Below are 27,318 nucleotides of genomic sequence, written 5' to 3' on the forward strand. Positions count from 1 at the left end.
ATTTTTCTAGAAATCTATGTATTTCATCAAAATGATAAAATATTTATTGTTATAAATTTATTTAATAATACAATCATATAGATCTAATATCTATAAGATTCATAGTGGTGTGCAATTTATTACTTTTTTTATAATTATATATGTATGCTTTTCCTCATTTCTTCATGATAACTTCTATGTTTTTATAAAGTATATTTTTGGTTAGTATCATCTTAGAATTGTCATTCTCACCAGTCATTCAAAGAGGCAAATTTGCAATTTTTTCTATTTGTTTTCTATTTTATTGTCTGCTATTACAACATTTATTAAATTCTTCAGAATTTCTCTGGGTTTCATTTTGCTCCCTTTTTAATTGATATTTCATTTAGCTCCCTTTTAAATTGATATTTAATTGATATTTGGTCTTTTTCAGTATAGTTTCCTTCTCATTATTTAGTAGTGAGAGTTTTTTAGATATTTCAGATAAAAGCCTTTTGTTAGAGATAAGTATTGAAAATATTTTCTAATAGGTTTTGGCTTGCTTTTTTATTTTCTTAACAACATCTTTTTTGTATTTAAGTGAGGTTTATTGAGATAGAAATAATATGCGATAACATTAAACCTTTTATGCCAGAGCTTGTTGAGTTTCAACAAATGCGCACAGTCATTTCTCAAGAATGAACTAGCACCACCATCAAGAATTAGAGTATTGGGACTTCCCTGGTGGTTCAGAGGTTAAGAATCTGCCTGCCAGTGCAGGGGACATGGGTTTGATCCCTGGTCTGGGAAGATCTCACATGCCACGGAGCAACTAAGCCCGTGTGCCACAGCTACTGAGCCTGCACTCTAGAGCCCGAGAGCCACAACTACTGAGCCTGTTTGCCTAGATCCTGTGCTCTGCAACAAGAGAAGCCACCACAATGAGAAGCCCGCACACCGCAACAAAGAGTAACCCCTGCTCACTGCAACTAGAGAAAGCTCACGCGGAGTGACAAAGACCCAATGCAGCCAAAAATAAAAAAAAAATAAATTAAAAAAGAAGAAAAGAATTAGAGTATTGCCAGTGCCTCAGGAAGTTCCCTAATGTCCCTTTGTCCCCTCCAACACCTCAGCCTTGATCTCTTGCCCTGTAATTTTCCTTTTCAGAATGTCAGTATTTGAAATTATACTTTATTTAGCCATTTATTCTCTAGACTTTTTCATTTAATATAAAGATTACAATAGTATTTATTCATGTTCTTCCATTTATTACCACTTCATTCTCTTATTGATGAGAAATATTCCCATGTTTTGACTTACCACAAATTGTTCTTCCATTCTCCACTTGATGGACATTAGAGTTGTTTCTGGTTTGAGACTATTATGAATAAAGCTGCTTTCAGATGGTTTGTTGAAATGACATTTCTCTTTGAATTTTATCTTGCCAGCTATATTAAAAATTAATTGGCCATATATATATATATATAGAGAGAGAGAGATTTCTGTATTGTCTTTTTTTTTCTATTGTTATATATGTCTGTAATTACGCCAATACAACAAATTTCTTGATTGCTTTAAGGATATGGTAAGATTTGAATTAAATAGGGTGAGTCCTCCAAATTTGGTATCATTTCTTTCAATTGTTTTGGGTATTTTTGGTCCTTTGCTTGCTCATGTAAATTTTTCAGTGTTTCCAAAAATGCCTGCTGGGTCTTTGATTGGCATTGTATTGAGTCAACAGATCATTTGGAGACAGTTGACATCTAACTATATTAAATATTCTGATCCATGCATATATTTCTCCATTTATTTAGGTCTTTAATTTTTTCAGCAATGCTATGCTTTGTAGCTTTTGTCCTACAAATCTTCCAAATATTTTGTTTGATTTACCCACAACATTTCATGTTTTTATGCTGTGGTAATGGTATATTTTAATTTCCAGTTGTTTCTTATTATTTTATAAAAATATAGCTGATTTTGCTTATTGGCCTTGTGCTCTGTTACTTTAATAAATGCACTTCTTAGTTCCTAATAGCACTTTAATAAATTCTTTAGAGTTTTCTGTGTTAACAATTATGTAATTTGCAAATAGATTTTGGTTTTCCTTTTCAATCTGCATAGATTGTATTTGTTCTTTCTTATTGCACTGGTTAGGGACTCCAACAATGTTTAATAGCCTTCGTCATTCATTAAATTTTCTTGATTTTGGAAAGCTTTCTGTCTTTCATTATTAGACATGATGTTAGCTGTAAGATATTTTTAAATGCCTGTTCTCAGTTTGAAGAAGTTTCCTTCTATTTCTAGTCTATTGAGATAATGTCAAATGTTATATATGAAAAAATGTGGAGGTAATATATGATTTTTTTTTTTTTTGGCCAATATAGTTTACATATCTCTCTGGAAGGCAGTGGACTAGGGATACTATTAAATTGGATCATCATAATCAATTCAAAATACTGGATTAGAATAATCTGGTACTGAGCTTGAGTCACTAAATAGTCTGCCTAATATTCTTCAAGAGGTATAATCCTGAATGCTTGGGTTATTCACTAGGGCCTTCAAGGTTAGCACACTTGAAATCTATTTTTATTCTGGAAATTTTCATTAGGAAAAAAAAACAAAAACTTTTCTGCTTCTTAACTCTTGATTGGGGTCATCAGATGGCCCAAGGAGAAATACAGTGCCAGATACCTTGATCACCTTTTTAGTTTCCCTTCTTCCTTAGGTTTTTAAACCTTTTATAAATCCTAATTACCTTATTAGCTCTGTGATGCTTTCAAGTAGATGAAAATATTTCGTCCTGGTTTTACAGTTAATATCAGCAAGAGGGGTTGATCTGAAGCAGCCTAGTCTGTAATTACTAGAAAAAGAACCTGAAAATACTTTGAAAACAGAAAAAAGACATCTCTATGATTAATGCAGAAATTATTTATATTTTATTCAAATATCACTATTAGGATATTCTGGCTACAGTATTCTAACTACAATAGCAGTCTGCAAGATACAGCTTCAATTATTAACTTTCAATAGTAATTTTTTAGAACAATTGAAATATATAACATACTTATACACCGAATGTTTGATATTTATTTTGCATTGAAATTTATATTATTGATATTATATAATGAAAAGATGTACATAGTGATATTGTGTAATGAAAAGCAGATAAGTAAATAATAAATGAGAAATGTAATTTTAAGTCATTTTGATACCACTGAAAGGATGAGAAAAGTTATGCAAATCAACTAATAAGATAAAAACAGCTTACTTTGGCTTATCTGCCATTACTTTCCTAAGGCTTCTGGAACAAATTATCACAAACTTGCTGGCTTACAACAACAGAAATGTACTCTCTCTCAGTTCTGGGGGCCTCTCATCCAACATCAATGTCTCTGGGCCAAGATCAAGGTATCAGCACAGCCACACTCCCTCTCTACAGGCTCTGGGGAGAGTCCTTTCCTTGTTTATTCCAGCATGTGGTCAGTCCTTTACTTGTGGCCACAGCACTCCAGTCTCTTCCTATGTGAACAAATTGCCTTTGTATGTGTCAAATGATCTCCCTCTGCCTTTCTCTTAAAAGGATACATGTGATTGTATTTAGGGACCACCCAGATAATCCAAGACAGTCTCTCCATCTAAAGATCTTTATCTTGATTGCATCTGTAATGTACTTTTATGTTATGTAAGGTCACATTCACAGGTTCCAGGAATTAGGAAGTGGATATCTTTTGGAGGCCATTATTCAGCATATCACACTTCTCAACGCTGCCAAAATCAGGAAGAAAGATTTACAATAATGATGTTTTACACATTGATTTTATACCACTGTTTTAATAATGTGCCATGACATTGATTTATTTCATTGTTTCTGTGCTGGAAATTATGAGAGAAAGTAGAAATGGAAAGATGACATACATTGATGATATATAATCAGACTTTATATTAATATAGTTATGAAAACATGACTACATTTTGAAAAACATTTAAAATGTTCATAGGAAATATTTACTGTAGACCTATGATTGTAAATAATTTCCATTTAAAATCAACCTCCTTAGACTTATCTGGAGGACTAGATTTTCATTATCTCTCTTGTCAAACATTACGTTATCACTGAAATTTAAGAAATAGCAGAAGCCATTCAGTTCAACACTGAAGTTCCAAATATTTCTCAGTTGTTCTGGTTTAGATTATTCTAATTTTTTACACTTAATCTTGGAGCCATTTCTATTTTCCTCTAATCATTTTATTTTATTAGTTTTATAAAATTTTATAAATTTTATAAAAATTTATTTTATAAAATTGAGACATATTTCAAATACCATAGGAAAATGCAGAAAACAACAGAACTTCATGTGTTACTTAAAACACTTTTAGTTTTGCGATCTTGAGTCTGATAATATGGTTCTCTCTCTTAATTACTGAGTATATACTGGAGAGGTCCAGAGAGGTGTAGGAGTCCAGTTAGGAAGGGTTTACAGTAATTCAGGCAAGGGATAACTAAAATTCAGAAGAGAAAAGTGTTGATTTATATGCAAAGAAAGGATGCACTAAAGTAATATTTATTAAATGACTCTGACAATACTTTATAATGGATTGCTTATGGGGGATTTGGTGGTGTACTTGCCTGAGATAGAAAACTCTGGAAAAGTGTAGGATTTTAAATGATGTGAGAAGAGATTATGATTTTATAAGGAGCATGCCAAAATTAGCCTTTGTTGGGATATCTATGGGGTGATATCAAATAGGTAGTCAGAAATATAAGTTTGGGTTACAGAGGAGAGGTTTTCTATAGAGATCTAAATTTGATAAGACAGAATACCTGAGTTTGAAGCCTGGCTTCACCCCTTACTATATGTAAAGTCTTGGACAAATTATTTAGGTTCTTTGAGTCTAAATTTCCTTTTTACAATGACAGATAATACATGACAGATAATAAATGATACCTACTTCAGATATTTACCATAAAAATAATACTTAGCAAATAGAAGAAGAGCTGTCTTAGAGTTAAAATGCAGTAAATGTTAGTTCTTAATATGTCGTGATGATAACAGTACATTATGGAATGCACATTTCACTTTCACTAAAAAAGAAAATTCATGTCAAAATGAGCAGTAACTATTTAAGTTCCCATGAAATAAACAAAGTAGTATTAATCTTTTCAAATTGTATCAATCATATTGATATGATATCAACCATATATCAATATATTAACTACTCTTATTATTTATGGGACATTTCTGAATCACTAGCAAGGCAGTTTTTTTGTTAAATGTATAGTTATATGTAGTTATAAAATGTATTTTGTACATTATATTATTCTACAATTTACTTAACCCTTTTTAAAATTTATTTTTTACTGATATAGTGGCACTTTTTTATTTAGCTCTCAGTTGTTTCTTATATGTACATAAATATATATATAATTTTAGCATTATACAAATACTTAGTGCTGGTTTCTAGTAGATAATGTTTATCAAGCTAAAGAAATTCTGTCTTATTGACTTCTTCAAGAGAATATTTTGACTTCTTTTTTTTATAACTTACTATTACTGATTTATTATAAAGGATGCAAATGAACAGCCAGAGGAAGAGTTACATAGGGTAAGATTGGACAGGTTGCAAGCAGCTTCTGTGCCCATGGAATTTGGGGTATGCCATCTTCCCTGGCACATCAATGTGAGAATATTTTTACTTTAAAATGATGTACAATTGATTTATTTCTCTATTTCATTTGGATTTGAAAACATATAAAATATTTTAGTAAATATTAAAAATTGATAAGTTGTCAGACTATATTCAGTTAGTGAAAAGAAGTTGAAGAAAAATGTAATGCCATATAGCAGGTCATTGAGGACTATTACAATTAATTAAACAAACTGGAGTGTTTGGATTTCATCTCCATCTCAAACAGTAGAATCATCACTTACAGTTTCTCTCTGAAAAGTTAAGGAAGCTCTATAAATAAATAGATAACTACTAGCAAATAGTATTTTTCTCTTCTGTGCTCTGTGGTGTATTCAATTATTACATAAGATCAACAAGTACTCAGTTATATACCCTGCCAAAGGAGGTAGAGTACTTAAGTTTAAAATAATGAAATTTACACAAGAATATTTATTGTAAATATGTTATACACCTAGCCCCTCTATGGCACCAGAGGGAAAGCTACTTATGCATATTTCTAAATGTCAAAAAATACATTAATTTATTAAGGTCATGGAAATTAAAACTGTCTAAAAATTGAGCTTTATATTTTTCTAATATTTTCACATGTTATGGCAAATATATATAAATAAATATTACAATTATATACGATAGCAAAATTTTACTTTACCATTATCAATTATTGTTGAAATTTGTTTGCAGATTTTGGTTTATTCCAGCACAGTTGTCAACACTACTCTCCTTTTTAACCCAATTTGAAATAGTTAAAAATGTAACTTTAGGGCTTCCCTGGTGGTGCAGTGGTTGAGAGTCCGCCTGCCGATGCAGGGGACATGGGTTGGTGCCCGGTCCGGGAAGATCCCACATGCCGTGGAGCGGCTGAACCCATGAGCCATGGCCGCTGACCCTGCGCGTCCGGAGCCTATGCTCCGCAATGGGAGAGGCCACAACAGCGAGAGGCCCGCGTACCAAAAAAAAAAAAAAATTAACTTTAGAAATAGTAGTGATAATATGACTTTTATTTTATTATTGTGAAAAGATCTATCCTTTACTAATTTTATGTGTAGCATATAAAGTGGTATTTGTGCAACACAAAATAAATAGATTTTGCACTTAGAGATCTTTAGCTAAGTAACAAAAACTAAATGCAATTCAGAACTAATCTAAAACCAATAAAATAAATCTGCAGCCCATTCCAGGTAAAGTTCTTTTGACAGTCACTTAGTGACTTGTGAATAAGCTAAATCCAGTATCGCTCATTAAAGACATGGATAAACAATGGCTTAAACAGTCCTAACACACATTAAAGCTCCAACTGAAGGTAGGAAAGGATTGGACAAATTAAATTTTAATTGACTAGGGATCACTTATGTCCTTAAGGACTTAGACCTTTAATTCTTCAGTTGTAGAACTACCTGAGCCCACTTGTTTTTGCCTATTTTGCCAAGGAACTTATCTTTTACAGATTTCTGTTCCTTCAGAAAAATTTGGTAGAATAATATTTTTTTGATAACATTTTGATTATCTTCTAATCACTTTGTGTTACTTTCCTACAGGAGCAAATATGCCTGTTATAGTTTGATTTCTGTCACTGTTCTCGGAAAATGAACTTTACAATATTTAAGACTTTTGTTGATATTTGTGTCAGTCATATGTAAAAATGTAATTTGTTTTCAAGAATGATATTCTAAATATCCATGAAGCAATAATTTTCTTCATATTTATTTTGTATGCACATTTAAATATAAATAAGTTATATATCAAGAAATAAATTAATGCAGTGGCATATTGTGTAGATGATCAGCATGATGACAAGTCACTTGGCCAGACCATTTTTAAGATCATTATAAATGCAAAGAGCTTTGCCTGCCAATACCAGTGAAACTGTATGTTACTGGTCTAAGTTTAGTTTTAGATTCCTGGAATGCAACATCTTCAAATGGGACAATAAATAGGCATATACCTATTAGAGTACACATAAATTAAATTTTATTTGTCCTTAGAGATAACTACTTTAAAAAGACATTATTATTTGAATAATAATGAATTCAAATAATATGAATATTTAAAATATGAATATTTTAATCCCTATTACTGTGATGTTGTTAATGAAGTAGACTTCATAAATTTTCAGAGTTAAATTAAGAATACTCAGTTTCAGAGTTAAGAATACTCCTCGATTCTCAGCATGTTGTCTTTGGTAGGCCATCACATATCTTACTTATTAGTTCTTTCATGATAACACCCAGGTTGGCTATACTCCTCTCCTCATTAAGAACAACGCGTAATGAACATCCTTGAATATGTACTCCTACAAATGTTCGTGATAATTTCTTTGAGATGTATATTCAACAGTGGATTGTTTGGTTCATGGGTCATACAGATATTTATTTCCACTAAATACTGTCTGTTTTCCGTAAAACACCAAATAGGTTGTACTACTACCTATAATGCATAAAAGTTCTTGTTTTCTCACATTCTTAATAACACAGTTTAATATGTATATTTTTAGTTCTGTCATTTTATGGGCGTAATGACTGTAGTCATATCTAATCTCATAGAATTCTAATATTTTAAAATACCTAGTATGCACAGTTGTCTGTACATTTCTGTTTCAGAGTTTATTTATCTGTATATACTCCAGTGTGAAGCATAGAATACATTTGAAGAGTTCCTTAAAAATGAAGTGAGAATTTTGATTGGGATCTTAGTGAATTCCTAGATTTTGGGGGAGAATTTAATAATCTTTTTTTTTGTTATATCTTTCTATTGATAGGCATGGGATATTTCTCTGTCCAAATATTATTTTATGTCATTATATGCATAAAGACCATGTGCATTCTTCCAGTTTGATTCCTGTATATTTTATAGTTTAAGCCACTGCTTTGAACTGTAATTTTTCTGTAGTTTAATCTGTGCTTATTCTTAATTTTTTAACATGTATATTTGTATCTGGCAATCATGTTGAATTCAGTTAATTCTGATAACTTGTCTATCAGAAATGCCATAGAAATGTCTTAGCATTTCCCCGTTGATGGTTATATTATCTACAAATATTGGTGTTTTGATTCCTTCTCTTCTAATTCCTTTGTCTTTTACTTACTTTATGGCACTATCTAGGGCATGCAATCATGTGTTTTTTCCAAGCCTTTTCTCTTGAAATGATAAGGTTTTGCAGAAAAAGATTATGCAGTCTTCTGTATAGAAAAAGAAATGCACAAACGCAAGCACAAAATGATAGCTGATATTAGCAATTTTTAATATATATAAATTCAGATAATTCCTCTATTTTCAATAAGTGATAGCACCTCATGCATTATTATTTATCTTTCTCTTTTTGTCTACCCACCATTCCCACTTCAGAGGTATCTGTTATCGTCCAATTTCTGAGACTTTTTGAACTTCTTCCAAGTGCATCAGTTTACTTCTGGGCTTCCTGCATTGATAGTTACAATTTTAGGTGTAATTGAAACACTTAGACATTTTCTATTTACGTCTCTGCTTGTAATTTCAAAATAAATTTACTGTCCTCTATCTCATCGTTTTTGGCCTTGAAGGTAAAAACAAATAATGGATTTTATTGTCATTTAATGATTCATAATAAATAGATGTAACTTGTTTTCAACTCACTATTTAGAATAGAAATCTATGGTCCTGGGTTTTCTTACATGACCAGCATCAGTAATTAAGCAGACAAATGATCACAGAGATACCACATATCACCTATTGAAATCATGATACATCCTTAAAATGGGGATTACATACACTTACAGGGTAGTTATTTTAAATATATAATAAAATGCAAACTAGGGATTCAGAATATTATTTATTCCTGGATTATCAAGACCCTTTATTCCTAGCATAGAGCTTTAGAGGGAAGCTCAATATCCTCCAAATTCTGATTAAAATACTCAAAAATTATTAATTTTATAAATAATGTCGGAAGAGGATTAAAAAACTCAAAATATAAAGCAAATGTATAGTTATACATATATACATAATGTGTATATGTATGTTTATATATTTATTTGTATGTACTTTATATATCAAACATTAAAAATGAAGAAGTAAAGCAGAAAGATAACTGATCATGTGATAGTGCCTGGATCGAAGAGTGATATATAATTTCGATGGGCCATTTGTGTTTACTACTAATAATTGATATATAACATGCCTTCTTTGATGCCTTTAATAACCAGTGTTTTAATGCTGGGTTTAATCTAATGTAATATTCTTTTGCAATAAATGCATCCTCTTGTATACTGCTATTTTGAAAAAAATTAGGAAATGAATATCATTTCCTAATTTTCCTTAAATTTTCATTTCTTTGAGAACTCTTCCATAAATCTTAATTCTCCACCTGGTATATCAACTGAGATTTTTTAAATTTTTTAATGTTTCCATTTAGTAGTGCCTCTATATCATGTCTTTGCAATTGAGTAATTTATTGTTTATATTTGGACTGACTCACGTGTTTTCGTTGCTTATTAGAAGTGCCCAGTCTTGCCTGAAATTTATTTAAATTGGAATTATTCCGTTTTTTGGGAATAGCCGTGGTGTTTATTTTTTTCTGTTTTGTTTGGAAGATTTTATTTATGTCATTTTTCCCTGTGACTTTCCATATACTTTTCTAGAAAAAAAATGCAAAAAAACAAAGAGAGGAAGTCCTCTGTTGTTTACTTAGAGACTCTGAAGCTAATTTACAATACTAGTACCAGTAATTTGAACACTAAAAAAACAACAGTACCCAGTGGGCACGTGTGCCTGGGGTGAGCGGCGTTGGGGCGTGTCCTGGGAGGAGCCTGGGGGCCAGGCGCACTCAAGCTGCCAGCCTGGGGTCCGGGAAGCTTTCTTGAAATAATCAAAAATAAATGATCTTGCCTGTGGGAAAAAAAATAACAGCAGCAGTACTATTATATATTTTTATACTAGCATGTAGCTCTTTAACATGAAGCACATAATTCTCCAGAGGAAATACAGTATGTTTTTATCTAAGATGATGTTACATATTATTGGCAACTCATGTCATTAGTAGGTATTGGTCTCTCAAGTAAACAATTCAACTTTTGTATTGTCTTCAATGCAGAGTATCATAGTTAAGTACTATCATTAATAAGGATTTGGACATTAAAAGTATCTATCACAAAGAACAGCTCTCTCAATTATATTTCTCTTATGTTTTTAATGGAGATCTTCTTCCTAAAATGGAAGTAGGTACCCAGGTTTATTTAATTTATTTTCTACATATAACAAGATAGTTCTTTTTCAAAATCAGATTACAATGTGTTCCCAGAACATAGTGGCCATGGTTTAGATTTGTCATTAAAATGACTGAATCAAAGTTGACTTTATAAGAAAAATACAATGATTTTAATGTTTCTGTTGGAGACAAACTTAGCATTTGAATGTCACTAATATTGCCTGTAATATACTAAGTAATGTCATAGAAGAAAACACTTACTTGAAATAATCTCTACATGGAAGCTTTTGGAAGAATGGCCTTTCCTCCTAAAACTTAATTAACAGAAGCAAAAAAACAATAAAGTCATTGGAAAACAATAGGAATTTGTAATTTAATGTTTATATCCTGACACTTCAATTTACTTGTATTGGTTTAGTGATGTACTTTTCCTATATGATAAGGATTTGTTAATAATTCAAAAATACTTTATCAGTAAAATTTTCTGATGTGTTGTGATACATTTTAAGGTATGTTACTATATTCACCTATCAGAACTAATGAGCACACTTGTACAGGAAAAAAATGATTCTATTTATGATAGCAGGTGTTAGTAATAATAACCATTATTTTCTCCTTCAAACCTATCCAAGGAAGGGACACTGATGAAAATGCAAACAAGCATAAATAATTACATGCTTACCTGGCTATTTAGAAAAATGTGATTAAGGGAATATAAGCAAATGTTCAGGAATACAGGACCCATTTAACTCATGATAAAATTTCTTTCCTATGAGAATATTATTGCCTTTGGTCACTTTTCTAGCCATTCAGTTTATCACACCAACATTTTCTACCATTCTGGTATAATCGAGTTCTGAAATCTCTTATGAGCCTTCCAATTCAGGATACACAGGAATCCCCCCCTGGATTCCAAAAATAAAGAAAAACACTCTCTAGGTAGTGTAACTATTGAGGCAACATTCAGATGTCAAAAACTCTCTTCCATCTGAGGACTTGCAAGACTTGCATCAATTTGGCAAACTAAAATTACACCACCACACAAACCAGTTCAATCCAATTATAATTACTTTTCAGAGTATGCTGTGTTCTTATGATCCTGAGTTCCTCTGTGGTTCTCTTCCATGTCCTCCCCAATATTTCTATTTGACATTTGAAAATTCTTCTACAATGTTAACAAACTCAATTGCATCCACATTTTCATTCACATATTAAGTGAAACTCTTCTACTCTTTTTTTTTTTTTCTTTTTGGCTGCACTGCATGGCAGGACCGTAGTTCCCTGACCAGGGATGGAACCCATGCCCCCTGCAGTGGAAGCACAGAGTCCTAACCACTGGACCACCAGGAAGTCCTTCTTTTCTACTCTTGAGGTGCCCTTTGGTCTGCAGTCTTCTTAGCATCTAGAGTTCTTTTCTCTTGATGGCATGAGTTTGGGATGGTCTCCTCCCATTGCACTTCTATATCATTACTCTTCCACCTTCATATAAAACCATTATTCTTTTGGGTCACATGTTATCCCACTTAATCACCCTCTTATACATATATGTTATCATGTAGGAACTGCTTCCATTAAAAGCTTTAATAACCAACTAAAAGTGTTATTTTCTAACTCCATATCATGTCATTAATATAAAAATATTGATATGGTATAGCCAAAAATCTCAACCTTTAATGCTTTAATTACCTTAACAGCAAGATCATTTTATACATTATTTCATGAACCCTTTCAAGTGTCTTGTCAGCAACAAGTAATTGCTTTATTTCTGAGATCACTTATTCAGTCATCCCACTCTTTGACCACAGCTTTCTATACTTCAGATCATTCCTGCAAGTTCTCTCAACAGTAACAACCACACACAACAAGCACATACCTTAGGTTCTAGCCATTGTTCTAAGGTTTTCTTAGGTCCTAGCCAGTGTTCATACATCTTGGCCATCTTTCTAAGTGCTTTACAATACTAACTTACTTAATTCTCAAACGCCATCATGAGGTAGGTGCTATTATTACTAGGGCCACTTTGAACTTGAGGAAACTGAGACAGAAAATTAAATCACTTGTTACTATGTTAATAAGGGGCAGAGCTGAAATCCAAACTGATGCAGCATGATTTAGGATTTGTGCCCTGAATTACTATAGCTAATTACTCTTATACATTGAAAATTCAAGTCTGTAGGGCTGCTTATATGTCATCCTTCTCAGTTCTTAACCATTCTCTGGCCAATACCTTTACACTTGTACAAATATCAGTATGTTTCCATCACAAAGCCTGGCAGAACTTGAAGCCAAATTTTGACTATGCATTTATATCTTTGGATTTATTAATGATACAATATAAATCACTTAATATGCCCATGCTCTTTGTTTTTTCTTTTAGTAAAATTAGTAGCATATCTTTCTCTTAGCTACTCAAAGTTTTGTTCCTTCTTGTTATTAGCAAAATATATATACAGTTAGCTCTGTATCCATAGGTTCTGCATTCTTGGATTCAAGCAAGCTGTAATGGAAAAAGAAAATTTTTTAATTCCAGAAAGTTCCAAAAAGCAAAACTTGAATTTGCTGCACTCTAGCAACTATTTACATAGCATTTTCATTTATTTACAACTATTTGCAAGTGTTAACATTGTATTAGGTATTTTAAGTAATCTAGAGTTGATTTAAAGTATATGGGAGGATGTGCATAGGTTGTATGCAAATAGTATGCCATTTTATATAAGGGACTTGAGCACCTGTGGATTTTGGTGTCTGCAGGGGTCCTGTAACAAAACCCCCTGGGGGTACTGATATATGTGATATATGTGTAGTATATATAAATATATACTTTTCCTCAGTTCTCCGTCTATAGCTAATATTATATAGATTTATTTTGGTTATTTTTAAGTATTATTTACTTTTATTATCTCAGGGATTAAGGATATTCACATATGGAAGATTAGATCATCATATTCTTGAATGGTTATAATTGTTATTTATCTGATACAGTAGTGATGTCACAAGTAATGTAGTCATTCTTGTCACCCTTGGATATTCCTGTTTGGACAAGTTTCCAGCCAGATAATTGGTTTCCTTCCTGAGTTAAATTCCTCTGCCTGTGATGTTCTTAAAAGTGAAAATGTTTAAGACAGCTTATTAATTAGTGTCTATCTATCTGTGTATCTATCATATATCTACCTAGTGCTCCACTTTATAAGCATACAAACTTTTCACTGTAATTGTAGCTTGTCCTTCATTCTGACCAGCCCCATTGAGATCTGTTACTGAGTTTGGCACTGTAAAATCCTGCCTGTACACTTAGGTTTCAGCTCAGTTATAAATTTGACTATACGTTTTGCTGGTGTAGAGACTGTTGTGCAGCATGAGACACTGCGGAGCATCATCGTTAAAATCAATGAATTGACTTCTTGTTACTTGTAATGTCTGTCCAGCCAAGTATTACTTGTTCCACTGGCACTAAGGGAAGACATTGCAAAAATTAAACACATCCGACTCCAAATCTAATTTTAGGAAATAGTTGGAGCTCTCCCTCCATCAAAACTCTATTCAACATTAAAGCGAAATTACCTGGTTTGAGCAGGTATTTTCTCCTTCAGGGCGAAAATACTAATGAGGATGAAGTGTTTTAATAACAAAGAAATGATTGTACCACCAAAAAAGACACAAACACAGAGCTTTCAGCCTCCAGGAAGAAAAATAATGAAGCAGAGTATGTGAATAATTGTTTCTCTCCAGTATATGCATAGCAAAGTGTTTTCCCAAGGAGTATTTGGAGAGGGAAGTCCTGTGATATATTAACTGTCAATTCTCTCTTGATGCTGACTGGCCCTACAACGCAAACATATTAAGGAACCAAACATGTCCACGTGCTTTGTGACACTTGTACATTGTGAAAGTCACTTATAATTAAAAGCACCAAGTGGAAATGTAAAATATATTTCTTAAATTGTATTTATAAATAACAGTTGTTTCATATGTTATTATTCAAACTAATAATTACCCAGATTAGCTGAGATTAAGTCTTTTGAAAAGGAGCCTCTATAGTGAACAAAAATATTAATAAATGAATTTTAGTTGTTTGATTTCCAAAAGTGGCATTAACCCTCAGGAAGGCTAAATTTTTATCAAAATGTACAGATTTGGGGGCAATCATACTCTGTGTTTTAATGCGTACTTAATAATAATAATAGAAAATGAAGTTGAGGATCCAGTATGTAATATGAATTATCCTAAATGTGTTTCTGTAATGAGGAGATATTGTTAGTCCATTTTCCCTGAGGAAACTGGAAGATGGAGCACCTAAGTGATAAAATCATATTGCTGGTACCTGGCAGTGCCATATTGCAAATCAACATTTGACTGAATTCAACGCCTGGAAACATAAACATTGATTTATAGCACATTTTAATATTTTACAAAAATTAGTTTACATTGGTGAACATATCTACAATTTAAAGATCTTTGATTTATTTTAATCAAAATTTTTTTAAAAATTACTGGTTATGGTTTACTTAACCTAAAACAATAGCTGTCTTCTTTCTTTGTATTGTAAGAAAAACAAAAAATATTTTACATATGTATTTTTATTGACAGTAGTATGTGCAATGTTTCATTAAGAGCCTCTTGTTATAAAAAGAACTTTGAAATACCTTGTTTAAGCATTATACGTGATATTTAACCTAAAAAAAACCCTGTAACAAATAAGTTTGAAAGAGTAAGTGATTCATATGCCTTGATCTGAGAATTTGAAAGCAAATTATTTTGCAAAACTTTTAAAGGCACATTCCTGAAAAAAATATGTCTGTACATAACAAAATAATGGAAAGTAGAGGAGAGTATTTTCTGGCTTTTCTTAAGATGTGATTTTTTTTTTTTTGTAACTGCTTTGTTGAAATAACAGTTCACATGTTGTACAATTCGCCCATTTAAAGTCTACAATACAAGTTTTTTAGTATACTTACAGATTTGTGCAACCATCACCACAATTGATTGAAGATGCTTTCATCACCTCAAAAAGAAACCCTGGACCCTTTAGCTATCACCACTTAACCACAGTTCCCACCCCAGACGTAAATAATCACCAGTCTACTTTCTGTCTCTATAGATTTGCCTATCCTGTATATTTCCTTTGGATGGGATTATGTAATATCTGGTCTTTTGTTTTCCTTAGCATAATGTTATGTAGGCTCATCCATGTCTTAGCATGTATCAGTACTTCCTTCATTTTTATGGATGAATAATATTCTAGTGTATAGATATACTAAACTTTGTTCATCCATTTATCAGTTAATGGGCATTTAGGTTGTTTCCAGCTTTTGAATATTATGAATTATGCAGCTGTGATCATTTGTGTACAAGTTTTTGCGTGGAAATAATGTTTTTATTTCTCTTGAGTATGTTCCCAGGAGTGGAATTGCTGGGTCAAAAGTTAACTCTATGTTTGACATTTTGAGGAACTGCCAGCCTGTGTTCCAAAAGTTACTGTTGCATTTTATATTCCCACCATCAGTGTGTGAAGATTCTGATTTCTCCACATCTTCAGTGATACTTTTTTATGATGACCATCCTAGTAGGTGTGAAGTTGTACCTCATTGTGGTTTTGAATTGTGTTACACTGATGACTAATGATGTTGAACTTCTTTACATGAGCTTGTTGGCCATTTGTATATCTTCTATATATAGATTTTTGGAGAAAAATCTATTCACATATTGCTATTTTTAGTTAGGTTATTTGTCTTTTTATGATTCAGTCATAGGACGTCTTTATATAGTACGTATACAATTCCTTTGTCAGATATATGATTTGCAAATATTTTATCTCATTCTGTAGGTTGTCTTTTCAGTTTCTTCATAGTGCCTTTGAAGGACAGAAGTTTCAATTTTGATGAAAGTCCAATTTTTTTATGTTTTGATCAATATGTAAATATCAAATGTATTGCTATATACTAAAACTATACAGTAAAATGAAATTGTAAAAATACCATTTTAAATAAATGTAAATATGAAATATTTAGGGATGAATATGGCAAAATATATGCAAGCAGACTGAAACCTTATAAAGCATCATGGTTAAGATTTTAAAGAACCAAATAAATAAAAAGATATTTTCTCTTCATGGACTGAAAGACTCCATACTGTTAAAAATAAAATTCTCTTCAATCTCTTTTTAAGAATCAAAGAAATAACTAGCAAAATTTTCACAGGATTTTTTTGTAGAATTTGACAAGATCATGCCAAAATTTGGGACAATTCAAAGAAACAGAAACAAAATAGCACTAACAAAAAGTAACAAGTGACTTACTTTCGAGATGTTTTATAAAGCTATAGTAATCAAGGGAGTGAGAGTAGTGGCATCAATGGTGATAAATAGATCCATGGTACAGAAGAAAACACCAATCAATAGATTGGCGCAGATATAGTTAATTGATTTCCAACAGGTGAAAGGAATTTAATGATGAAAGATTAAATTTCAGTACAATGCTGGAACAGTTGAACATCTGTATCAAAGAAGTGAGGCTTCCCTGGTGGCACAGTGGTTGAGAATCTGCCTGCCAATGCAGGGGACACGGGTTCGAGCCCTGGTCTGGGAAGATCCCATGTGCCGCGGAGCAACTAGGCCCGTGAGCCACAACAACTGAGCCTGCACGTCTGGAGCCTGTGCTCCACAACAAGAGAGGCCGCGATAGTGAGAGGCCCGCGCACCATGATGAAGAGTGGTCCCCACTCGACGCAACTAGTGAAAGCCCTTGCACAGAAACGAAGACCCAATACAGCCAAAAATATATATATATAAATAAATAATAAATTAATAAATTAAAAAATATAATAAATAAAAAAGAAGTGCACCTGTTTCATACTGTGAGCTATACACAAAATTAAATCAAAGTAGACCATGGACATAAATGTGAAACAAAACTTCCACAAGAAAACATAGGAGGGCTTCCCTGGTGGCGCAGTGGTTGAGAGTCCGCCTGCCGATGCAGGGGACAGGGGTTCGTGCCCCGGTCTGGGAGGATCCCACATGCCGTGGAGCGGCTGGGCCCGTAAGCCGTGGCCGCTGGGCCTGCGCGTCCGGAGCCTGTGCTCCGCAGCGGGAGAGGCCACAACAGTGAGAGGCCCGCGTACTGCAAAAAAAAAAAAAAAACATAGGATACAATTTCGTGATTTAGGATTAGGCAAAGATTCTATTGCAAATAAGACAGCAGAGTGATTATGTTGGATCATGTGGTGTATATATGTGTGTGTGTGTATATATATATATATATGTATCTTTATTCAAATATCACAATCAACAAATTACAGTTTTGTTGTATATCCTAAAAAACAGAGTTTGTCATGTTTCACAACGCACAGGGATTGGAGATGTTAGCTGGTGTTAATGGAATCTAAAAATGGATTTTTAAATCACTGAAATTATTACATTATTGGTTATTTCAAATTGATAACATGGTATACTTTCTATTTATTTAGATATTCTTTAATGGCTCTCAAAATTTACATATAATCTGTTTGATGTAGTAAAAAGGTATATGCACTCTTTTCTCAAAGTCATATCAATCTGTATAACCCACCATCAGGTAGGAATACCAGATACATTAACTTATGATAAAGTATCAATGGGTTTTATTCTCACTACATTAAAGATATCATATCTTTCTATATTGTATTTGATATATTCTTGTGATACTTAAATTTTTTTTTACCCTGACTGCTGCTAATATTTTCTCTTCGTACTATATTCTTCAATTTTAAAATATGTTTAGGTGTGGCTTTTAAACTTTGTTTGCTTTTTCCCCTGTGATTAGTGCATTTTATCTTTTGTAAAAATTTTTAGCTATTTTTCTTTAAATTTATCTTTCCCTCTCCATCTGAATTATTGATTCAAAGTGTATTAAGCCTTCTCTTCCCCTTTTTATCACTATTTCATTCATATTTTCTGAAAATGTAGATCTTTATAATTCTAGTTGTCTTGAAATAATTTATAGTAATTTAATTTTATCACACAAAACATTACCAAGGTAACCAAACATTCTCAAGCAGAAACTTTATTACTTTATTACTTATTTTATCAATTGTGTTTACATCTTCAGTTAGAATTTGTTCATACAGTTTTTCAGGCTTTTAGAAATATGTTTTATCACATTTTCTCTGCACTTTTATATGCTATCCTGACAGATAGCTTGCCTGTCATATTACAAGAAATGGAGAACACGTGTATAATTTATCATTGCTGTATTTTTGGCTAATTCACTTTGGCAGGTACTTTATGAATATATGTAGCTTTTAATCTTACTTTACCTGGTTATGTTACTTAGGTTTATCTAACTTTTTCAAATATATAGATACCAAGCTAATACTTGTACTGAAATGATCTGCTTGAATATTAAAGCAGCAGTCCCCAACCTTTTTGGCACCAGGGACCAGTTCTGTGCAAGACAGTTTCTCCACAGATGGGAGGCAGGTATGTTTCAGGCAGTAATGCAAGCTATGGGGAGCAATGGGGAGCGGCAGATGAAGCTTCGCTAGGTTGCCCGCCACTCACCTCCTGGTGTGCGGCCCAGTTCCTTACAGGCCATGGACCCATACAATTCCACGACCTGGGGGTTGGGGACCCCTGTATTAAAGCATATCCAAAATTGTTTTAAGGGGAAAATTCTGATTTATCTGTCCCAGAGCAATGACAATGTTCAGTTACCAAGAAGAAATAAATTATTATTTCACAGTAGAATAGCCAACCTATGACCTGCCTCTCTAGTTTTCAATATTTCTCCTTTGAATTAATTTTTATGTTTATTTGTTGTTTGTTTATAAATGTGACCTTAGTTTGCAGAGTTCTAGATTTAAAAAAATAGTTTCATCCCCCCAAAAATATGCATTTGGAAATTTAATGATAGGCAGGCAGGATTTTGCAGGAACCATAAGAAAACCACATAGCTTTGAAAACTTATTGGCAGGGACAGGAAGCTAATATAAGTTGACAAGAGATTTGTGTGAAAACAAATGGTGGTATTGCAGAAAGGAAAATAATTTACAAGTCTTGGGGATTTACTGCGTACAACTTGAGGTAAACTTAAATCAAACTTTAGCGTGTTAAAAATAGTTCACCAAATAGTAAGAACTTTCTGAGGAAGAAACTTAAAATTTCCTGAAATGATAATGAAAGTTGGTCATCTGAAACCAGTTAATTTATAAACATTATCGTAATGTTTATAATGCAAATTCGCCAAGTGAAAGTATATACATGTATACCTTAAATCAGAAAAAAAAATAGAAAATGGTTCCATTTTGAGTGCTACTGAATTTACTAGAAAGTTAATCCCATTTTTTGCTCTTTTATTCTTTTTGAGCATGTACATTTTTTCCATATCTAGTTATCCTATAAAATAAGAAAGCTAAAGTCAAAATAAAAATAGTTGAAAGAATATATGAAGCATTATCACTGTTTTATTTCACATCTAAGCCAGAGCAGACCTAAATGATATATCTTCACTTATGGTAAAAAGAGAGCAGCTGCTGTAACTTAATTATCTTGCCCTTCACAGCAGCAGCCTTAATTAGGACACTGCTAATTAATGTAGTGTTATTCCAGAGGGCTAAATAGAATTAACTTCTTTGAATTTGACCTGAAAGGATAAGTCATGAACTGTACAATTTTGAGAACTTGAAAGGCTCAATTTAAAAATTCAACATCTTTTTAAAACATTCTGAAAAAAATAAAAATGCAAATTTCCCAGTTTACAAAATACAAGGGCATTTCCTTAATAACCCAACTGTCTTCTTTAATCAATAAAATATATTCTCACTAACTGTAAATATCTTAATATTTGCAAAATTTAGCATATGTAAATATACTGAATAAGTTAATGTAGACCGTAAAATGTGTTTTCATTAAATTATGTAAATCTGCTAAATAAATTCTAGTACATCACGTTAAATCCCACTTAAAATTAAAGATAGAAAATTCTAAAATCATATTTTAAGTAGAAACCTCATTTTGATATACTATAATTAAACACCCAGTAGGAAAGGAAATAATTTAAAATCCCATCAAATCAAGTATGCATCATATTTCACAATGCCTGAAATTCCACTCTCTCTCTTTTATAGGATGTGGCAGTTGTAGTTAGTAAATATAAACTTTACATGTTCATAGGTGACGTCTAGTCTTAATCAGCCATCTGCTTTTCAGAAATTATTCAAGACTATAAAGAAATACCTGGCACACAGAACCAAACTCATTAATGTATTTTTAATTAAGAAAACATTATAAATGCCTTTTAAAACAGCCTCACCAGGAATATATCCATATCCATATAATATGCATTTAACCTTATATATATTATACATATATATAATATGAACATCTGTCCCCATCTATCATCTGCTCTTTGGTTGCATAATTCCATGAAGGAAGAATAAAAGGTACTTTGTCTTATGCTACATTTTGTTGGTTTTATTAAACAATTTGGACACAGTCTTAGAGTAGATGAAAATTTAGAACTAAAACCATCATGATTATATTTGAATGAAGAACATTACTTATGAAGCTCAGGGAATTTAATTACACTTTCCTTCCCAACCCCTCAAAAATGCTCCAGCAAAACAATATGAACAACCCATTACTGATCCCCCAAGAACTCAAATCTACATTTGTGGATAGATGCATATTTTATACCTTATATCTTTAAGAGGCCACTCAGGGTCCATACATATCCAAATTATAACAAAGACTAGTTGGAAAACTAAAAGAAAGTGCTTCGAAAGTAAATGTTCTTTTTCTCACAACAAGGTATGTTTAAAGTTTTAGTTTTGTTGTGCTGCTGGAAATGTTTATATTTCGTCATTATTCAAGACCATTGCCAGTGTTAAGATTCCCAGATTGATAAAGGTGAGAATAGACTTCTAATGAATAAGGAATATAGGCCCTTTTAAAGTTATAGTATGTGAAGTTGCAGTAAGTTGAAGCTGGATTATATGAACCATGTTTTCCCACAATGAAAACATAATCATATATATTACCTGTTATATATACTATTATATGTACATTATAATATTTTTAAAGGACTGCATAAATTTTATGTAGAATAAAAATATGATATACTTGCATACCTTCTGAAGTGGCTGAATTTATCAAAAAATAGGTCTAATTTTATAACTAAATAATTTAATGTGACATGTTATGATTAAGAAACACTCTGATTACTTTCTTCCAAATATTGTCCAATATTTGAAGGAAAATAATTGATTATAAACCAACAGTAATATTAAAACTCACTTTTTCTGTGATATAAGCATAAATATAATCAACTTTGAGGGTACTTTGTGGAGAAATGATCCTGGCAGGAAATAAATGGCATACTCAAATGGAATTACTAAGGAGAATTTAATGAAGAGGCTTTTTACGTAATAGTGGGCTGGGTTAAGATAAACCAACAAGGAATATCTCCCAGGATGAATCTTCTACGGGAAAGTTAGTACTATCCCTAGACCTGAAGGGAGCATTACCAGAACCTGGAATGATTTGCAGTTAATCTGCCTAGTGTGCTGTGTTTGCTGTTGGAGGAATACAATCATCACCACCCCATAGCTCAGAATAAAGAGGAAGTTGAGAGCTGTGAATGGATATACTCCTAATGAAGGCCATATTGCTTCACTGTCAGCTTCTGTTGGTAAATACCCAATTTTGGCTTTATGGCTGAACCTAATTGAAAGTCAGAGAGAAGGGAGACTCTTTATGTAATCCCTAAAGATCTTGGAGCAGAGTATACTGTGGAGAAGAATAGGATAGAGAGAGAATTTGGGATAAATGGAGAATATTCCAACTCAACGTGGCATCACTTTATTACTTTCAAAATTCTTATATTCTTTTTTGTTGAATTTCTGAATTTTATTTTATTTTTTATACAGCAGGTTCTTATTAATTGCAGGGAAAGGAAAGCTTCCAGACTCATTCTACGAGGCCAGCATTACTCTGATAATAAACCAAAGACACCACAAAAATAGAAAATTGCAGGCCAGTATTGTTGATCAACATATATGCAAACATTCTCAAAAAATATTAGCAAGCCAAATTCAAGAATACTTTAAAAGTATCATACATCATCAAGTGGGATTTATCCCAGGAATGCAGGGGTGGTTCAGTAGTCACAAATCAATCAATATGATCCATCACATTAACAAATTAAAAATAAATATTATATGATTATCTTAATAGTTGCAGAAAAAGCGTTTGACAAAATTCAGATCCATTTAAGATAAAAACTAAACAAAATGGATATAGAGGTAACATATCTCAACATTATAAAGGCCATATATAACAAGCCCACAGCTAACATTATACTCAGCAGTGACAGCTGAAAGCATTTCCTCTAAGATCGGGAACAGGACAAGGATGCCAACTCTCTTCAGTTTTATTCAACATAGGTATTGGAAATCCTAGCAACAGCAATTATACAAGAAAAAGAAATAAAGAGATCCCAAGTTGAAAAGGAAAGAGTAAAACTTCTTTTTGCACATGGCATGATACTATATATAGAAAATCCTTAGGATACCACCAAAAGACAATTCGAATTCATCAATGAATTCAGTAAATTTGCAGGATACCAAATAAGTATACAGAAGTCTGTTGCATTTCTATACACTAACAACAGACTATCAGAAAGGATAATTGAGAAAACAGTCCTGTTTACAACTGCATCAAAAAGAATAAAATACTTATGAATAAATCTAACTAAGGAAGTGAAAGACCTGTACTCAAAAAACTATGAGACACTGATGAAAGAAATTGAAGATGACACTAATAAATGGAAAGATATACTGTATTTATGGACTGGAAAAATTAATATGTTAAAATGACCATACTACCAAAGGCAATCTACAGATTCAGTTATACCAATGGTAGTTTTCATAGAACTGGAACAAATCATTCTAAAATTTGTATGGAAGCACAGAAGACCTCCAGTAGCCAAAACAATCTTGAGAAAGAAGAACAAAGCTGGAGGTCTCAACCTCTTTGATTTCAAACTATACTACAAAGCTACAGTCATCAAAACAGTATGGTGTTGGCACAAAAACAGACACATAAATCAATGGAACAGAATAGAGAGCCCTGAAATGAACCCATGCTTATATGAGCAATTAATCTATGACAAAGGAGGCAAGGATATACAGTGGTTAAAAGACAGCCTCTTCAGTAAGTGATGTTGGGAAAACTGGACCACTACGTGCAAAAGAGTCAAACTGGACCATTTTCTTATACCATGTAAAAAACAAATTCAAAGTGGATTAAAGAGTTAAATGTAAGACTCAAAACCATAAAACTCTTAGACAAAAACATAGGCAGTAAGCTCCTTGACATTGGTCTTAGCAATATTTTTTTGGATATGTCTCCTCAAGCAAAGGCAACAGAAGTAAAAGAAATGAATGGAACTACATCAAACTAAAAAGTTTTGCACAGTGATGGAAACCATCAACAAAATGAAAATTTAGCTAACTGAATGGGAGAAGATGGTTGCAAGCCATATACCTGATAAGGAGTTAATATCCAAAACGTACAAAGAACTCATACAACTCAACATCAAACAACATAATTTAAAATGAGCAGAGGAACCAAATAGACATTTTTCCAAAGAAGACATACAGCTAGCCAACAGGCACATGAAAAGATGCTCAACATCACTAGTCATCAGGGTAATGCAAATCAAAACTGCAGTGAGATATCACCTCACACCTATCAAAATGGTTGTTATCAAAAAGAGAATAAATAACAAGTGCTGGCGAGGAGGTGGAGAAAATGGGACCTCTGTGCACTGTTGGTAGGAGTGTAAATTGGTGCAACCACTATGAAAAACAGTATGTATGTTCCTGAAAAAATTATAAAGAGAAGTACCATACAATCCAGCAATTCCACTCCTGACTATTTACCTGAAGAAAACAAAACCACTAATTCAAAAAGATATAGGTACCTCTGTGTTCACTAAAGCATTATTCACAGTAGCCAAGATATGAAAGCAACCTAAGTGCCCATGAATGGATAAAGAAGATGGTATATAGATATAGATATGTATATAGATATAGATATAAATACACACACACACAATGGAATACTACTCAGTCATAAAAAAGAATGAAATGTTGCCATTCAAATCAACATGGATGGACCTAGAAGGTATTATGCTAAGTGAAATAAGTCAGACAGAGAAAGACAAATACTGTATAATTTCAATTATATGTGGAATCTAGAAAACAAAACAATGAACAAACATAACAAAACAGAAACAGATTTACAGATAAGGAGATCAAACAAATGGTTGCCAGAGGGGAGTGCGGTGGGGAGAGGAGAGAAACAAGTGAGGAATATTCAAAGGTACAAACTTCTAGTTACAAAATTAGTGAGTCACTTGTATGAAATATACAATGGGAGGAATATAGTCAATAATAATGTAATATCTTTGTACAATGACAGATGGTAACTAGACTTATCATGGTGATTAGAAAGGTATAGAAATATTGAATCACTATGTTGTATGCCAGGAACTAGCGCAGTGTTATAGGTCAATTCTACTTAAAAAACGAACAAACTCCTAGATCAGATTTGTGGTTACCAGAGGTAGGGGTTGTGGTAGGAGGAATTGAATGAAGGTAGTTAAGATACACAAACTTCCTGTTATAAGATAAATAAGTACTAGGGATGTAATGTACAACATAATTATGATTAACACTGCTGTATTTTATATATGAAAGCTGTTAAAATAGTAAATCCTAAGAGTTCTCATCACAAGGAAAAAATTTTTTTCTTTTTCTTTTATTTTGTGTCCGTATGAGATGAGAGATGGTCACTAAACTTACTGTGGTCATCATTGCATGATATATGTAAGATCACTATGCTGGACACCTTAAACTTATGCAGTGCTACATGTCAATTATATCTTAATAAAACTGGTAGGAAAAAATTTTTAATAAAAATGAAAATGCCATCTGCATATTTTTGGTGATGGAGCTCCATTTACAGTTCACAAGGAAATGGAAAAATACGGTTGTAGCTTTATCTTCTCTTAATGTTTTAGGGTCATAAAAGTATCCAAAGAAAACATAGAAGAATGTTTGTTAATAAAGTATCTTTATGTTTTTAAAACCCATCCAAAATATTATATTCTACATTTAATAGGTACTGGATCTTTTTATTATCTCTAAGTTAAAATTGTCCCTTCTGTCTAGCCACTCTACCAAAAGGCCAAAGATAAGCAATAACTTGAGAAAAATATTTGATAAAGATCTTCAAAAAACAAACAAAAAAACCCCTGATGGGATTAATATCTACTTAGTACTCCAGATGAATGAAAAATAAATAATACAATAGATATTGGTAAAATTATAACATATTTTATATAATATACATTAATGTTCATTAGACATAAAAATTTGTCACTTTTACTGTCATGTTAATGCATAGGAAAGCAAGAATCAGATATAATTTTTATCCTTTCATATTGCCAAAATATACAATCAATATGTTTGTATTTGAAGGCTGACACAAATGGGTGCTCTCATATGTAGTCTGGTTGAATAAGAATTGGCAGCCGTTTTTGAAGAGGAATTTTTCTAATATTTATCCAAATTTTCAGTTTTTATAAAATGGCAGAAATTCAAGTTGAAGACAAATAGGTTATAATTTTATTCCCTCCAGATTTGCAAAAAATTACAAAATCTAACATGACCAAATTATGGCACACATACAATGCAGTGGGATTATTTCTGTACTGCTATGAAATTGTTAATGGTGTAATCATTTTGTTTAACAGTTTGCCGTCATAAATTTCAAGATGCTAATCCCCTAAACCCCAGCAATTCTACTCTGTGGAATGTATCTTAAATTATGCACCAGATGTATTAAAAAATGTTTAGAACAGCATTATTCATAAAGACTAAATGATAAATATAAAACCGAATTGTGGTAGCAACATGCAGTGGATTACCACAAAGTAATGGAAATAGGTGAAATACAACCATACACAATCAGATGCACAATTCTTAGAAATAAAATCTTGAGTTAAATATCCAAGGCACAATGTGATTCTATGTAAATTTTAAAAACCGGCCAAAGTGAACACTATATTGATATATTGATTAGGCATGCATGTAATGGATATGATGTTAAGCTCTAAAAAAAAAGCAAAGATATAATTATCACTAATGTCAGGATGGTAGTAAACTTGGGAGGACAAAAGTGTGTCTTGATGGAGAAGGTTACACTGGGAGTTTCTAAAGTGGTACAATTTTTTTTTTTGCCATGCCACGTGGCTTGCGGGATCTCATTTCTCTAATCAGGGATTGAATCAGGGTCACGGCAGTGAAAGCCCAGAATCCTAACCACTAGACCACCAGGGAACTCCCAAGGGGTATTCTTTTTGATAAGGCACTCATGTTTTACATCTTCTTAAATATGACTGAAGTATTATTTGAAAATAAGATTAAAAGGTGAAGAATGTGGGAAAATGTCA

This window comes from Lagenorhynchus albirostris, chromosome 18, assembly GCF_949774975.1.
Source record: "Lagenorhynchus albirostris chromosome 18, mLagAlb1.1, whole genome shotgun sequence".
NCBI lineage: Eukaryota > Metazoa > Chordata > Mammalia > Artiodactyla > Delphinidae > Lagenorhynchus > Lagenorhynchus albirostris.